Here is a 13669-nt window from a genome sequence, read left to right as displayed (position 1 = left end):
ACTTCCTTAAGCACTCTGGGATGCAGACCATCTGGCCCTGGGGATTTATCTGCCTTCAATCCCTTCAATTTACCTAACACCACTTCCCTACTAACATGTATTTCCCTCAGTTCCTCCATCTCACTGGACCCTCTGTTCCCTACTATTTCCGGAAGATTATTTATGTCCTCCTTAGTGAAGACAGAACCAAAGTAATTATTCAATTGGTCTGCCATGTCCTTGCTCCCCATAATCAATTCACCTGTTTCTGTCTGTAGGGGACCTACATTTGTCTTAACCAATCTTTTTCTTTTCACATATCTATAAAAGCTTTTACAGTCAGTTTTTATGTTCCCTGCCAGTTTTCTGTCATAATCTTTTTTCCCCTTCCTAATTAAGCCCTTTGTCCTCCTCTGCTGAACTCTGAATTTCTCCCAGTCCTCAGGTGAGCCACTTTTTCTGGCTAATTTGTATGCTTCTTCTTTGGAATTGATACTATCCCTAATTTCCCTTGTCAGCCACGGGTGCACTACCTTCCTTGATTTATTCTTTTGCCAAACTGGGATGAACAATTGTTGTAGTTCATCCATGCGATCTTTAAATGCTTGCCATTGCATATCCACCGTCAACCCTTTAAGTGTCATTTACCAGTCTATCTTAGCTAATTCACGTCTCATACCTTCAAAGTTACCCTTCTTTAAGTTCAGAACCTTTGTTTCCGAATTAACTATGTCACTCTCCATTTTAATGAAGAATTCCACCATATTATGGTGACTCTTACCCAAGGGGCCTCTCACGACAAGATTGCTAATTAACCCTTCCTCATTGCTCAATACCCAGTCTAGAATAGCCTGCTCTCTAGTTGGTTCCTCAACATGTTGGTTCAGAAAACCATCCCGCATACATTCCAAGAAATCCTCTTCCTCAGCACCCTTACCAATTTGGTTCACCCAATCTACATGTAGATTGATGTCACCCATTATAACTGCTGTTCCTTTATTGCACACATTTCTAATTTCCTGTTTAATACCATCCCCAACCTCACTACTACTGTTAGGTGGCCTGTACACAACTCCCACCAGCGTTTTCTGCCCCTTAGTGTTATGCAGCTCTACCCATATCGACTCCACATCCTCCCGGCTTATGTCCTTCCTTTCTATTGCGTTAATCTCCTCTCTAACCAGCAACGCCACCCCACCTCCTTTTCTTTCATGTCTGTCCCTCCTGAATATTGAATATCCCTGAATGTTGAGCTCCCATCCTTGGTCACCCTGCAGCCATGTCTCTGTGATCCCAACTATATCATATTCATTAATAACAATCTGCACTTTCAATTCATCCACCTTGTTACGAATGCTCCTTGCATTGACACACAAAGCCTTCAGGCTTGCTTTTACAACTCTCTTAGCCCTTATACAATTATGTTGTTATATTGGACATAACAAGGTGTTGTGCAATTGAGAAACCGGAGGCTTAACTTCCTTTTAGTTTCTCTACTTGGCTGGTGATTTTACCTGTGCTCAACAGGCAAACATTAAAAATAGAAACCTTTCTTTGGGTTGATGGCCAGTACTATATTGTTCTCTTCAATCAACGGTGAAGGTTGAAGTCTCTTAAGCGTGCAGTTACTGACAGAGGTCAGGCATGTGAAGTAGCTGGGTCAATAATTTATGGTCATCTAGGATGCCCACCATCCAGGCTACGTTTCCTCCTCACGACTACCATTGGGCAGGAGGTACAGATCCCTTAGGTCCCACATCACCAGATTCAGGAACAAAGTTCAAACTGATAACTTAAATAAGTTTTGTCATCAAAGCCACTTATGGCCTCCTACCCACACCCCAGAACCTAAACCAGCGGTGGGGAGAAGACCCCGCTTGCTCTCTTTGTCAAGCACCTGGATCACTAAGGCACATTTTAACAGGATGCACCACAAGCCTCACCCAGGGGCGGTACGCTTGGCGGTATAACCAAGTTCTCAGACATCTGGCATCAATCTTGGAACAGAGGTGAATCACCACAAATGCTCTACCACAAACATCAGCAGGAAATGTCCACATCACACGATTTGCACCAGCAGACCAACCTCCAGAGCACCATTTAACATCAAGTGAGGTAAGTATTCTGCAGGTTGCTGGGGATTGGAAAATGGACGTGGGCTTGGAAAAAAGCTTGTGTTTCCCCCAGATATTGCAGCTCCTGTGGTCCATAACAGCCAAGCTGGCATATATTGTGGAATTGGCAATCCCATGAGAAGATGGTGTCAAAGAAGCTTATGAGAGGAAAAAGACCAAGTACTCTGAACTGGCAACTGAAGCTGCCCAGAATGGCTGGAAGACCAAGATTTTCCCTGTAGAAGTGGGATGCAGGGGATTTGTTGCTACATCTACGACCAGTCTATTGAAGAAGATAGGGGTGAGGGGTCACTCCCTCCAACAAGCAATCAAGTCCTTGTCAAATGCAGCAGAAGAAAGCAGCAATTGGATTTGGATTAAAAGGAAAGACAACAACTGGGCTGCAAAATGAAGACAGGAGGGTATGGAACTGAGGGGGGTGTATCTGGGACGCCAGGTAGCACCGTTGAGCCCTCTGGAGACGTCGTGGGCTTATCAACGAAATGTCAAAGAGGGAAGGTGCTCACCTGATGACCCCGATGACATACCTACCCTCCTTCCTTGTCACCACTCCAAACCCCTGCCAACATCGAGAGTGCTGACTTACCATAGGGATTGAAACATCAAGCCCTAGTAGCTCTACTAATCACTGCAACTCTGAACTGATTGTATGACGTACAGACTAACTTTAAAGGACTATTTACAGCTCATGCTCTCTGTATTATTTTTATTTGCATAGTCTGTCTTTTGCACACTGGTTGTCTGTCAGACTTGGTTTATGTATAGTTTTTTGTAAAATTCGATTATATTCCTTATTTTTCCTGTAAATGCCTGCAAGAAAATACATCTCAATGTAATATATGGTAGCATATACATACTTCGATAATAAATTTACTTTGAACATCTGATAAATATGCTCGGGGTTATAAATTATATTGCAACTACAGGGTGCTATGCCAGCATAGTGGTTAGCACAATGCTGTTAAAGTTTGGGGTGTCCTGGAGTTCTGTAAGGAATTTGTATGCTCTCCCCATGAGGGGGTGGATTTCTTCTGAGTGTTCCAAAGATGTACCAGTTAGTAAGTTAGTTGAACATTGCAAATTGTGCTGTGGTTAGGCCAGTGCTAAATAGGTGGGTTGCTGGGTAGTGCTGCTCATTTGACTGGAAGAGCCCGTTCTGTGCTGCATCTCTAAACAAATAAATAAATAAACGCCTTCACCTCCAGAAATGGCCATGAAATTGGGAAGAACTACTATTTGTTGCGCCTGATGCAAGTGTTACTTGGCTGCACACCTCAATGATACCTTGAAAGGCTCGTACAAAATGAAGCAAATTCTGCACAGGTTAAAGCTGGATAACTTCGCTTAAGGAAGAGTGTGCATTCAAGGGATCCATAAGCAGAATCCATAGCACAATAGCACAAGTAGAAGCCTGTGGAGAGCAGATCCCTGGATATTTAGAGAGGAAATAGAAAGTTCAGAGAAGAGGTGAGGCCTGGGCATATCAGCCATGATTGTACTGGATGGCAGGAGAGGGTCATCTGGCCCTTTGTCCTACCTCTCTTCCTTTTTCCTGTATTTTGATCTGGAAATGCTTGAAGAATGATTCTAGATAAAATATGTAAACACGAGGAATTCTGCAGATGCTGGAAATTCAAGCAACACACATCAAAGTTGCTGGTGAACGCAGCAGACCAGGCAGCATCTCTAGGAAGAGGTGCAGTCGACGTTTCGGGCCGAAACCCTTCGTCAGGACTAATTGAAGGAAGAGCTAGTAAGAGATTTGAAAGTGGGTGGGGGAGGGGGAGATCCAAAATGATAGGAGAAGACAGGAGGGGGGGGGATGGAGCCAAGAGCTGGACAGGTGATTGGCAAAAGGGATATGAGAGGATCATGGGACAGGAGGCCCAGGGAGAAGGAAAAGGGGGAGGCGGGGAAAAAAAACCCAGTGGATGGGCAAGGGATATAGTGAGAGGGACAGAGGGAGAAAAAGGAGAGAGAGAGAAAGAATGTGTGTATATAAATAAATAACGGATGGGGTACGAGGGGGAGGTGGGGCATTAGCAGAAGTTAGAGAAGTCGATGTTCATGCCATCAGGTTGGAGACTAACCAGACGGAATATAAGGTGTTGTTCCTCCAACCTGAGTGTGGCTTCATCTTTACAGTAGAGGAGGCCGTGGATAGGCTTCACCTTTACAGTAGAGGACTAGCTCTTACTAACTCTTCCTTCAGTTAGTCCTGACGAAGGGTCTCAGCCCGAAACGTCGACTGTACCTCTTCCTAAAGATGCTGCGTGGCCTGCTGCGTTCACCAGCAACTTTGATGTGTGTTGCTAGATAAAATATGCTTTTTATCCCTGCTGTGTTGGCAGCCTTGGTGGAAGAGGTACTAAGCACAACAGATGTGATTCATCCACAGGGACCGAGGGTCTTTTGGACGGGTACTGAATGCAATGGTAGCAAATAGCCATGCTGATCAAAGTCAGGTCCAACTCAAGAGATGGATGCTGTACAAAGAGAAGTTCAATGATTTTACCGATGCCATTGAATTTGTAGTACTACCCTCACACACACCTCAAAGCAGCACATCTCCTTCATCTTGTACCAACTATTGTGGCTTGTAGCTGACAGTGAATCCTTCACCCCACTTCGCACTACTGTAAACCTCATGCTAACACCTCATTGCATGCATGTGACATCAGCTGATTACCCATGACTGGCACACCATCCTTACTTAACACTCGTAAGTGTTAACACTATCAAGAAGACAGCTGGCCACCATCACCTTTATGGTAAGTAGTCAGGAGCAAGAAGTACTGAGTAATTACATCACATCCCAAGAACTGGATAAGTAAGTAAAAATGCTTCACTGAACTTTATGGATCAGCAATGTTCAACTACTTTATGTTCCCAGTTCTTGATATTTCTCAGCATTTCACACTTAGTTTTGTTCATGTTCAGGATTTAGGTATGAAAGTTTAATGTGGCTAAAATATACTGTAAAACATGTCTTTGCTGCCAGTTTTCTTTTGTTTGTAAAACATTTTTTCCACTTTTGACAGCGGCTTACAACAACAGCCCGTTCTGCATCTTGTTTTTGCAATTTATTTTCCTAACTCAAAAAACAGGATCTGCATTTTTCCCTTCTTTACTCAGAGAAATTGTAGTATTTGTTAAAATAAAATTGAGGTCTGGAATTATTGATGAAGTATATATTACCTGTTTGCACTCTTTGTTGAGGAGAAATGCTTAAAAGACATTTTGATGGACGTGAAGAGGAAAGGTTTTAGAGGGATTTAGGACAAGTGCTGAATGTCAGCGGAAGAAATGGGTGTGGTTCGATTAATGCATTAAGAGAACTTTGGATAATTACATGGATGGGAGTTGCATTGAAGTCTATGGTCCACTTGCAGGTCAATGTGACCAGGCAGAATAATGATGTAGCACTGACTAGATGGGATGAAGGGCCTGTTTCTGTACTCTAGGACTAGGTGGACAAATGGGATTATGTTAAGTCAAGTCACTTTTTATTGTCATTTCGACCATAACTGCTGGTCGAAACTGCATAACTGCTAAAAACGAGACAACATTTTTCAGGACCATGGTGCTACATGAGACAATACAAAAACTACACTGAACTACGTAAAACAACACAAAAACTACACTAGACTACAGATCTACCCAGGACTGCATAAAGTGCACAAAACAGTGCAGGCATTACAATAAATAATAAACAAGACAATAGGCACAGTAGAGGGCAGTAGGTTGGTGTCAGTCCAGGCTCTGGGTATTGAGGAGTCTGATGGCTTGGGGGAAGAGACTGTTACATAGTCTGGTTGTGAGAGCCCAAATGCTTCGGTGCCTTTTTCCAGATGGCAGAAGGGAGAAGAGTTTGTATGAGGGGTGCGTGGGGTCCTTCATAATGCTGTTTGCTTTACGGATGCAGCGTGTGGTGTAAGTGTCTGTAATGGCGGGAAGAGAGACCCTGATGATCTTCTCAGCTGACCTCACTATCTGCTGCAGGGTCTTGGGATCCGAGATAGAGCAATTTCTGAAACAGGCACTGATGCAGCTGCTCAGGATGCTGTCAATACAACCTCGGTAGAATGTGGTGAGGATTGGGGGTGGGAGATGGACTTTTCTCAACCTTCATAGAAAGTCGAGACGCTGATGGGCTTTCTTTGTTATGGAGCTGGTGTTGAGGGACCAGGTGAGATTCTCCGCCAGGTGAACACCAAGAAATTTGGTGCTCTTAACGATCTCTACGGAGGAGTCGTCGATGTTCAGCTGAGAGTGGTCGTTCTGTGTCCTCCTGAAGTCAACAACCATCTCTCTTGTTCACATTCAGAGACAGCTTGTTGGCTCTGCACCGGTCTGTTAGCCGCTGCACCTCCTCTCTGTATGCTAACTCATCGTTCTTGCTGATGAGATCCACCACGGTCGTGTCATCGGAAAACTTGATGATGTGGTTGGAGCTGTTCGTTGCAGCACATTCGTGGGTCAGCAGAGTGAACAGCAGTGGACTGAGCACACAGCCCTGGGGGGCCCCCGTGCTCAGTGTGGTGGTGTTGGAGATGCTGCTTCCAATCCGGACTGACTAAGGTCTCCCAGTCAGGAAGTCTAGGAACCAGTTGCAGAGGGAGGTGTTCAGGCCCAGTAGGCTCAGCTTTCCAATCAGATTCTGAGGAATGATTGTGTTGAATGCTGAACTGAAGTCTATGAACAGCATTCGAACGTACATGTCTTTTTTGTGGGTTAGGGTCAGGTGGAGGGTGATGGCAATGGCGTCGTCTGTTGAACGGTTGGGACGGTACGTGAACTGCAGGGGGTCCAGTGAGGGGGGCAGCAGGGTCTTGATGTGCCTCATGATGCGCCTCTCGAAACACTTCATGATGATGGATGTGAGTGCAACGGGACGGTAGTCGTTGAGGCAGGACACTGAAGACTTCTTCGACACGGGGACGATGGTGGCAGCCTTGAAGCACATAGGAACGATGGCGCTGCTCAGGGAGATGTTGAAGATGTCAGTGAGAATCTCAGCTAGCTGGTCTGCACATCCAGTAAGCACTCTGCCAGGAATATTGTCTGGTCCAGCAGCCTTCTGTGGGTTGACCCTGCACACGGTTCTCCTCACATCAGCCACGGTAAGACACAGCGCCTGGTCATTTGGAGGAGGGGTGATCTTCCTCGCCGCCACATCATTTTCCGCCTCAAAACAAGCGTAGAAGTTTTTCAACGCACCTGGGAGGGAGGCATCACCAGCACAGGCAGGTGGTGTTGTCTTGTAGTTGATGATGTCCTGAATGCCCTTGCACATGCGCTGCGTGTCGCCGCTGTCCTGGAAGTGGCTGTGGATTCGCTGGGCATGTGCACGCTTTGCCTCTCTGATGGCCCGGGACAGTTTGGCCCTCGCTGTTGTTAGGGCTGCCTTGTCGCCTGCTCTGAAGGCGGAGTCAGGGATCCTCAGCAGCACACGCACCTCCAAGGTCACCCATGGCTTCTGGTTAGCGCGTGTGGTGATGGTCTTGGCCACAGTGAGGTCATCAATGCACTTGCTGATGTAGCTGCTCACTGATGCCGTGTACTCCTCTAAGCTGGTAGAGTCGCCATCGGTTGCAGCCTCTCTGAACATGTGCCAGTCAGTGTGCTCAAAGCGGTCTTGAAGAGCAGAGATGGCTCCTGCTGGCCAGGTTTTCACCTGCTTCTGAACTGGTCTGGAGTGCCTGATGAGTGGTCTGTATGATGGGATTAGCATAACAGAGATGTGGTCTGAGTAACCGAGGTGGGGGCATGGCTCCACCTGTTAGGTGGAGATGAGTTGACAGTATGCGAAAATGACAGCCTGGATGAGTTGGGCCAATGCAATGAGGAAAAGCTAAGCTGCAAGCAGTAGATCGCACCTCAGTGCCTGTTGCCCACATTCAGACTCAACTTTCAGCCACGTAGTGTTATGTGAGTGAAGTGTGAAGTGCGTATGCAATGTGTCACAGGGCCTTTATTTTAATACTTAATCACTTCCAGGATGGGGAGTCACTAACAGTGCCAGCATTTATCATCCATCCACTGAACAGGAGGCAATTTAGTATCAACCAGAGTGATGAGTTTATCATTTCAGACCAGGTTTAACCTGAAAGATATCATTGAACCAGAAAAGTTTTCACTGTGATCCATAGTTACAATTACTAAAGCTAGCTTTACTTTCAAAGATCAAGATTAATAAAATTACTTGAATTTAATTCCCCAGCTGCTGAGCTGAGTGTTAAATTCAAATGCATGACCCTGATTGTTATTGTAGTAACTTATGTTCAGATTTTCATAAATACTGTTTCTTTATATACAAACCTGCAAGAAAATAAATCTCACTGTTGTGTTTGGTGACATATGCGTTGTTTGGTAATAAATTTACTCTGACTTGATTTTTTTACTTTGACCTTTGACTTTGACTTTCCCACAAATTTTCTCTCATTCTTCAAAAGACGTCAGGATCAAATCGCAGTCAAAACCTGTTCCTGGAGCATTTTCAAGTTATTTAACTTTTCAACAAAATATTTTCAATTCTGTTAGGGAAAAAAATGGATCAGATTAAAGAGAGCAGTTTGAATTGCTCACTGTAGCCTTGCGTCAGAGAGGGATCAGAATGAGCCTATTGTTTAATGTGAATACGACAGAATGCCCCAGTGCTGTTTAATCAACTTGTGCTCAGTTTTCACGTAATTTGGGTATCCTCCCAATATTCAGCTGGAGTTGGCAAACGATGGCCCAGATTCAAAGTATGTTCTTTATGGAAGCTATATTGTTCTTATCTATGGGGTTTTCCCTCCTTTATTCTTTGCTTTGTTTCTCTCTGTTTATTTAGTATTTTATCAGTATGACTGTACTTTTAAGAACATGTTCTATGGGGTATACATTCAGTGTCCATTTTAGTGGATACACCTCTATACCAGCTCATTAATGCAAGTGTCTAATCAGCCAATCGTGTGGCAGCAACTCAGTGTATAAAAGCATGCAGACATGGTCAAGGGGATCAGTTGTTACTCAGAATGGGGAAGAGATGTGGTCTAAGTGACTTTGACAGTGGAATGATTGTTGGTGCCAGATGGGGTGGTTTGAGTATCCCAGAAATTGCTGATCTCCTGGGATTTCCATGCAGAACAGTCTCTAGAGTTTACAGAGAATGGTGCAGAACAGTTTCTAGAGTTTGCGGTGCAAGAAACAAAAAAAAATCCAATTAGTGTTCTGTGGGTGAAAATACCTTGTTAATGAGAGAGTCAGAGGAGAGTGGCCAGACTGGTTCAAGGTGACAGAAAGGTGACAGCAACTGAAATAGCTGTGCATTACAACAGTGGTGTGCAGAAAAGCATCACTGAACACCCAGCACATCAAACCTTGAAGCAGATGGGCTACACAAGCAGAAGACCATGAGCATACACTCAGTGGCCACTTTATTAGGTACAGGAGGTACCGAAGAAAATGGACACTGACCCTATGCCACACTGGCCACTGATGTTAGTTGAGTGCCGTCATCAGTAAAGGATGTTTTGTTGAGAGCTCTATCCTTGTCGCTTGCCTTAAAAGATAACAACACAAAAGTGGTTCTGGGCATTAAAGCTTAACATCCGGTGCTTTAATCTCAGTAAACATGGCAGCTTTTAGCTGGGTTCACCTTGACAATGGTGGGCAAGTCAGTTCAATGATGTTACAGAACAATGATCCCAGTAATACTGCGGTGTGTAATCCAGTTCTGTTAAGAAATGTCAGCTAGCTCTATTCTCTATTCTTTGTGAAGCAGTGTAAGCCACATCTTGCTTTTGAAGTACCACCTTAACCAGGAGGTTTACTGCATAAAGCAGCTAATTTCTCTCCTCTTTTCTTCAAAGATCTGAACATCACTGTGTTTATTTCAATGAATAAAATTGAACTCCACTGTTTTGAAAAGGCATCCTTCCTTATTATCTGGCCAGTTCTGATATAAGTTTATCAACTGTAATGATAGCAATTATTCTCTCATGAGTGTTTGCTGACTTTCCAGGGTATTGACAGCAATCTCTTTAACTGCAGGTTTCCTGCAACTGCTATGTACTCAATCTTTGTTTCTCTCTCCTCAGCTTTCATTTATCTTCGTCTGTTAACACATCCAATAGGCATATCAATGTTAATGAACAAATTTTGACCAGCTTCTCTGATTTGACTGACGAATAGCTTGGCACGGCCTAGGTAAGCCTAAAGTCCTGCTCCTGTGCTGCACTGCTCTATGACTATGACACCTACTCATCTGTGTCACTCTGTTTCCCCCGGTCTTTACTATATCACAAGCACTCTTTGTTCTCTCCTGCCACCTCTCTCTGAAAACTGTAATTGTTTTCTAGCTTTTCCTCATTCTGATGGAAAGGCATTACTTCAGTTTCACAGATGCCTCTGACCTTTTCAGCTTTTCCAGTTCTTTCAGATTTTATTATGTTGTATTAACATCAGTTTAAGGTGTGAGCAGAATTATCTGCAGCTTAATGTGAAAAAGACTAAGGAGCTGGTGGTAGACCTGAGGAGAGCTAAGGTACTGGTGACCCCTGTTTCCATCCAGGGGGTCAGTGTGGACATGGTGGAGGATTACAAATACCTGGGGATACGAATTGACAATAAACTGGACTGGTCAAAGAACACTGAGGCTGTCTACAAGAAGGGTCAGAGCCATCTCTATTTCCTGAGGAGACTGAGGTCCTTTAACATCTGCCGGAAGATGCTGAGGATGTTCTACGAGTCTGTGATGGCCTGTGCGATCGTGTTTGCTGTTGTGTGCTGGGGCAGCAGGCTGAGGGTAGCAGACACCAACAGAATCAGCAAACTCACTCGTAAGGCCAGTGATGTTGTGGGGATGGAACTGGACTCTCTAACGGTGGTGTCTGAAAAGAGGATGCTGTCCAAGTTGCATGCCATCTTGGACAATGTCTCCCATCCACTACATAATGTACTGGTTGGGCACAGGAGTACATTCAGCCAGAGACTCATTCCACCAAGATGCAACACAAAGTGTCATAGGAAGTCATTCCTGCCTGTGGCCATCAAACTTTACAACTCCTCCCTTGGAGGGTTAGACACCCTGAGCCAATAGGCTGGTCCTGGACTTATTTCCTGGCATAATTTACATATTACTATTTAACTATTTATGGTTTTATTACGATTTAATTATTTATGGTGCAACTGTAACAAAAACCAATTTCCCCCGGGATCAATAAAGTACGACTATGACTGTGACTATTATTAAGCATTAATAATTGTTCTATGTTGAGCATTGTGTCATTTGGCTGATTGCTGTTTGGGCTGCAACAGTGTATGTAGAAACTCATAGAGGTGATCTGATCCACTTGGAAGAAAGCCACAGTAAGAATGCTTGTTATCTTAAGTCCCAGTTTTTAAATAATTAATGAACATTGTTGAACATGAACAAAGTCACCGGAGAGATTTGAAAGCTAGTGGATATAGAGGTGTTTTAGTTAACAAAAAATGAGCCTCACGCATCATATTGAGACCCATTTGGAGAAAGTGGCCTGGTCGACCCAAGTTACATGACATTTGACAGAATATATCCCAACAGAAAGACAGAGAAATGGGGACAGCTTTGCAGAAGCATTTAATGCAGATCATTTCCAGTTCCATTGTTGGCCACCTTGCAGTAACTTGTTTAGGGGTTTATACTTTCATTGTTAAGTATCTGCACAACTTTACTTCTCATCTTTGTATCATCTCTTAAATACACAGCCTTTCCTCTTTCCTCTTGTGCATCCCAGACTTCCTTTGCCTACTGCTGGCAGCTGTGCCTTTAACATGATAACAAGTCCTGGGACTCCCTCAGCAAATACTTCTAACTCTAATCCTCACTTCCACCTTCTTAGGATGCTGTTCAGTGACTGAGCGGAGATTAGCTACCTGTTCTAATGTCCCCTTCTATGGTTCAGTTTAATGTCAGAGAGTGTGTACAGTGTACAACCTGAAATCCTTGATCTTTGCAGACATCCATGAAATGAAGAAAAAAAAAGAATGAATTACATTAGAACCCCAAAGCCGCATTCCCCCCCCCCACCATGCACAAGCAGCTGCAAAGTAACAACCCTCCCCCCTCCCCCTCGCTCCACTTGTTCCAGTAGAACAGGGGTCCCCAACCTTCTTTGCACCGTGGACCGGTTTAATATTGACAATATTCTTGCGGACCGGCCGACAGGGATGGGGGGGTGTTAATCACAACCAGAATATAGGTGAAACTACAAGTCACTTATAAGTGGTTAATAATGCACTCAATTTTGTTTCTAAAATGGTTTATCTAACGAATTTAATATTAAACACACAGTGCTTATTTTCCTCCCATGAATATAGTGATAAGTCAATTATAAGTCACTTATAAGTCAATAGCATCATAACATTTTAAGTAACGTTTGGATATTAAACACACAGCGCATATTTTCCTCGTATGAACATATAAAATCATTGCAACACACCAATATCGCTGAATCAGTGGGAGCCCTGGACTTGTTTCAATGCAACAAGACGGTGCCATTGAGGGGTGATGGGAGACAGCGACACTCGAAGGGGGTTCCTTATGTCCAATCTATTCCGCAATTTAGTTTCATTGCATTCATTGCAGAAAATCCTGCTTCACAGAGATATGATGTTGGAAATGGAAGCAACGTTTTCAGTGCTTTTGTGGCTATCTCAGGACACTCAGCCTTGACTTTAATCCAAAATGCTGGCAGAGACGTTATGTCAAACATACTTTTCAGCCCACCGTCATTTGCAAGCTCGAGGAGTTGATCTTCTTCTCGCGCTGACATGGATGATTCACCGGGGACATTCACAAATGGGTCACGGACCCATTCCTTTGCATATCTTGGGTCATTTACGGTTGGGAAGTAACGCTCGAATTCTGCCGACAGCGAAGTTAGGTGATCGCGCACCAGCTTTGAGAAAGACAATGCAGCCTCAGTCTCTCCCAAAATCCCAGCTAATGTTGGGAACATGTCAAATATGCCCCTGTCCACTCGCCGTCCCCACATTTCCAGTTTGGCTTTGAAAGCAGACACTTTATCTGCCAACTTGAAGACAGTTGTCATTCTCCAGTGAAGTGACAAACTGAGTTCATTGAGCAGGTTGAAGATGTCACACAGATAGCCACGAAGTACGACACTCTCAGAGCAGCAGCATTCGTGGAGGTGGTTGCTCTCAGAACTTGCTTCCGTCCCACTTGCTCACATTTTTTCCTCTCAAAAAACTCAACGGGTTTGTCTTTAAGTGCAGGGTGCTTGGACTCAAGGTGCCGAAGCAGTTTTGAGGGCTTCATTGCCTCACTAGACAGCTTGTCTCCACACATATCACACACAGGGGGCTTGGAGCGTGCGAGTCACCGGTCGCAATAAAGCCATATTTTATGTACGACTCGTCGTATTTTCTGTTGAAGGAAGCTTTCTTTTTTTTTGCAGTCTCTACCTCTGCTGTCTCTGCATTATCATCATCATTAGGCCTTTTATGTCCTCTTCCACCTCTTCCGAAGAAACTCTCAAGCGACATTTGTTTTTTACTCATACCAACTG

The 13669-nt window shown here is 44.2% G+C and overlaps 1 protein-coding gene across 1 annotated transcript in view; it reads left to right on the top strand.

Annotated features, from left to right (window-relative positions):
• ano3 (anoctamin 3) overlaps nt 1–13669 on the top strand; it is a 586826-nt gene that overhangs the window by 438326 nt on the left and 134831 nt on the right. The window lies entirely within an intron of this gene.

This window comes from Mobula birostris, chromosome 11 (assembly GCF_030028105.1).
Source record: "Mobula birostris isolate sMobBir1 chromosome 11, sMobBir1.hap1, whole genome shotgun sequence".
NCBI lineage: Eukaryota > Metazoa > Chordata > Chondrichthyes > Myliobatiformes > Myliobatidae > Mobula > Mobula birostris.
This window is presented reverse-complemented; position numbering and strand designations above follow the sequence as displayed.